The sequence below is a fragment of the Galeopterus variegatus genome, unplaced genomic scaffold (assembly GCF_000696425.1).
Source record: "Galeopterus variegatus unplaced genomic scaffold, G_variegatus-3.0.2 Scaffold16274, whole genome shotgun sequence".
NCBI classification, from domain to species: domain Eukaryota; kingdom Metazoa; phylum Chordata; class Mammalia; order Dermoptera; family Cynocephalidae; genus Galeopterus; species Galeopterus variegatus.
The window spans coordinates 12,600-16,154 of record NW_007742385.1 but is presented as its reverse complement, the minus strand read 5'-3'; the positions used below and the strand labels follow the sequence as shown (position 1 = coordinate 16,154).

Sequence of the window (3,555 nt, the reverse complement as noted above, 5' to 3'; positions counted from 1 at the left end):
GATGAGGTCTTAGTTGGAAATGAGGAACAAGGTATTGGAAACCGGAGGAAAGGAAATTCTTGTTACAAAGTGGCAGAGACCTGGCCTGAATTGTGTTCATGTCCTAGTGCTATGTGGACGGCAGAAGTTAAGAGCAATGAACTAGGACATTTGCTGGAAGAAATACCCAAGCAAGGTAGTGAGAATGCAACATGGCTCCTGTAGACGGCCTATGGTAAAATGTGAGGAGAGAAAGACAGATTAACATGGAATTTATAATCAAAAGGGAGGCAGAACTTAAGATTTGGAAAATTCTCAGCCTGGCCATGTAAGAACTGAATTAGCTCGGCCACAGCATTGGGAACAGCAACGGTGCGGCTGAGCTAACTAACGCTTGATAAGGAGACTAGTATGGATAGAAGAAAGCCAGATGCTGTTTATCATGACAACAGAAGGGTGACCCTGAAGACATTTCAGAGATTATCTATGCCACAGGTCCCACCACAGGCCCAGAGTGCCAGGGCTCGGAGGGCAGAATGATTTCAAGGGAGGGTCCCAGAGTACTATGGGACCTTGGGGCTTGCTGCCCAGGGTCGCCTCAGGTCTCTGCTCCCCACATTCTGGTGCAGTGCTCCTTGGCCACTCCAGATGTGGACATGAGGCCCCAGGTGCGGCTCGGTCCACCCTTCCAGTTATCTTCGGCAGTGTCCACACGGTGTGAACTCTGGAGGTGCGCAGAGTGCATGAGCTGCGGAGGTGGGGCTGCCTCCACCTAGATTTCAAAGGATGCCTTGGAGAGCCTTGGATCCCAGGCAGAGAACTGCCACAGGGGTGGGCCCACCACAGAGAGCCTCCATAGGGCAGTGCCTAGTGGAGCCATGGGAGGGGGCCACTACAAAGAGTCCCCACCAGGGTAATGTCTAGCAGACCTGTGAGGGCGGGGACACTCCAGGACCCCAGAACTGTAGAGCCACCAACATGCAAATCCAGCCTGGGAGAACCATAGGCACTGGACTCCAGCCTGTGAGAGCTGCGGTTTGGGCTACATCTGGCAAAGCCATGGGGGCAGGGTCCCCTGGAGCACTGGGGACCCAACCCCCACCCCAGTGTGTCCAGAAGGTGGGACAAGGCATCAAAAAAGTTTATTCTCAAGTCTCAAGATTTAATGATGTTTGTCTTTTGGGTTTTGGACTTACTTGGGGCCTGTTATTCCTTTCTTGTTTCTCCCTTCTGAAATGCAAGTGTCTCCCCTGTCCCTGTCTCACCACTGTATTTTGGGAGCACATAACGTGTTAGATTTTACAGGCTCACAGCTGGAGTGGAAATGCCTCAGGATGAATCCTACCTTGAGTCTCATCTGATGTACATGATATTTAGATGAGACTTTGGACTTAAACTTTAAAGTTGATGCTGGAACGAGATAAGACTTTTAGGGCTATTAGGATGTGTCTTAGGTTGTTTTTCTGTCACTTAGAGTATGTGAAACTGGGTAATTCATAAAGAAAAGAGGTTTATATCTTACATTTGGAGGTTGGAAAGTTCAAGGTTTAGGGGGTGCACCAGGCAAGGGCCTTCTTGCTGGTGGGACTCTGCAGAGTCCCAAGGTGGTGCAGGACATCACGTGGGGGATGGGGCTGGCGGTGGGCAATGTTAACACGCTCACCCGCTGTCCTCATAAAGCCACTAATGCGGATCCCACGATTACCCGTTGCTACAGGGCACACAGGTCTGGCTGCATGCGCCCTTTCAAAAGCAAACCACTCACAAGTCAAATGTCGGTGAAAATGGAGGTCAGCTTTTATTCAGGAACACCAGTGACCCGAGGAGAGATGTTGGGCTGTCCCGTCTCTCCAGCAAACTTGAAGGGGAGTGGCCAGACTAAAGCCACCTCAAAGACTCAGGGTTACTGGGGGGTTTTTACAGAGGGGGGTGAGGGAAGGGAACGTGGGAGATGGAAAGCAGGAGGGAGGGGCTGGGGTTGGATAGCTGTGGTCTGATGGTTGTGTCCCCCTCAGAACTCATGTGGAAACGATCCCCAATGCAACAGTATTCAGAGGTGGGGCGTTAGGAGGTGATCAGGTCATGAGAGCTCCTCCCTTCTGAGTGGGATCAAGGCCCTTGCAGAAGAGGCTTCACCAGCTTTTGGCCCCTTTCACCTGTCCACCGCCATGGAGGGTGCAGCAATGAGGTGACATCATGGAGGCAGAGAGCAGGTGTGTGGATCTGATTCTGTTTTATCTTTCCCTGGAGGACCCTCTCTTTCCCTATGCAAAAGCCCTCAGTTTGCTTCCTCCCTCCCAACCCCCCACCTCTGAGTGTGGAGTATATAGCTGGGACTCAGAACCATTTGCCCTCTAAGAGGTGACACAATATGTCACCTCAGTCATTCTCACCTTAGTCGATCAGGTCATGCAAAGAGATCTGGGGAAAGGCATGAACTGAGAAAGGTGCGGGTCCCCTGAGGAGGGACTGCGTGGAGGCCACGCTCAGATCTGCTTCTACTACTGCGCCAGCCCTCGCAGGCGGGACTTGTAGCCGTCACCAGGGAAGGGCCCGCCTGGGCGACACTCCCCTTCTGCGGCTATAAGGGCCTCTTCCTCGCAGACCTGCAGGCAGCTCAGAGCCCTGCGCCTGCGGGTAAGGCGGGGCCGGGCCGCGCACGGGGGTGGCCTGGGCACCTGAGATCGGAACGTTTTCCTTCCTCCAGGAACTCCCCTCCTGATCCCTGTGTGACGGTTTCCAGGCAGCCCCAGGACGGGCCGCCTCTCCTTTTGACCGCCACAGCAGGGGGCAAGGGGGGACAGTGCGATCCCGACGACTTTCCTAGGACAGTAGAATCCAACTTGTGCTCACGCTGAGCAGCCCCGCACTGTTCTCTGCCTGTACGTGGGGAGTTCAGGCTCTGACGGAGGAGATCGAGGTGGCTCAGTGTGTGACCGAGCTGGGGTCCTGCAGGAAGGGAGGACGCCTGTCCCCACCTCCCTTACCGGCCAGCATGCCTGACGCTGGACTGTGTTGGCTTTTCTTTCTTTCTTTCTTTCTTTTTCTAATTTAAAGAGTTTATTTGAGCAAACAGCGATTCACAGATTGGGCAGCTCCAAACCAGAAGTGGGTTTTCAAACTCTCGTGTCCTGTGCCAGCTCTGAGACTGTGCACACTCGGCCTCTTAAACAGCGACTGAATCTCAAACATGAAGACAGTGATTAATCAATTATAATGATGTCTTTGCTGGCATGTCTTTTAAGGTGAAGTAGGTAGCTATGATTTTGTATAGAAATGCTCCTATTTCAGGTAAATGTAGGCAATGGATTTAGTGTCCAAATGAAGCAGAAACTTGAACCAAAGGGTCAGAAACGCGTGTGCTCCCAAACTTAGTAGGTTTGGAGCACCGAGTGCTGGGCGGCTGTGCCCAGGCGGCAGTGCCACGGCTTGGGCTCTCCCCGGACTCACCTGTGTGAGGTGGGAGCCCAACCACATACTGGGCCTGATCCTGTGTTACTGCTGAGCCCTTGGCCAGCCTGGTACCACACATGTGCATATGGGAAACACAGAAACAAAGAGGGGAGAAGGTACAAG

General features: G+C 52.9%; 1 protein-coding gene across 2 annotated transcripts in view; it reads left to right on the top strand.

The window, feature by feature from the left end:
- The first annotated feature begins 2,147 nt into the window (after nucleotides 1-2,147).
- SERPINB1 (serpin peptidase inhibitor, clade B (ovalbumin), member 1) overlaps nucleotides 2,148-3,555 on the top strand; it is a 9,106-nt gene continuing 7,698 nt past the window's right edge. The window contains exon 1 of one of the 2 annotated variants that reach the window (XM_008564043.1): nucleotides 2,148-2,192. The gene's annotated coding sequence lies outside the window, so the exon portion shown is untranslated. Of the gene's footprint in view, nucleotides 2,193-2,581; nucleotides 2,617-3,555 lie in introns of those variants that run through there. The other variant, XM_008564042.1, reaches the window with a different exon arrangement.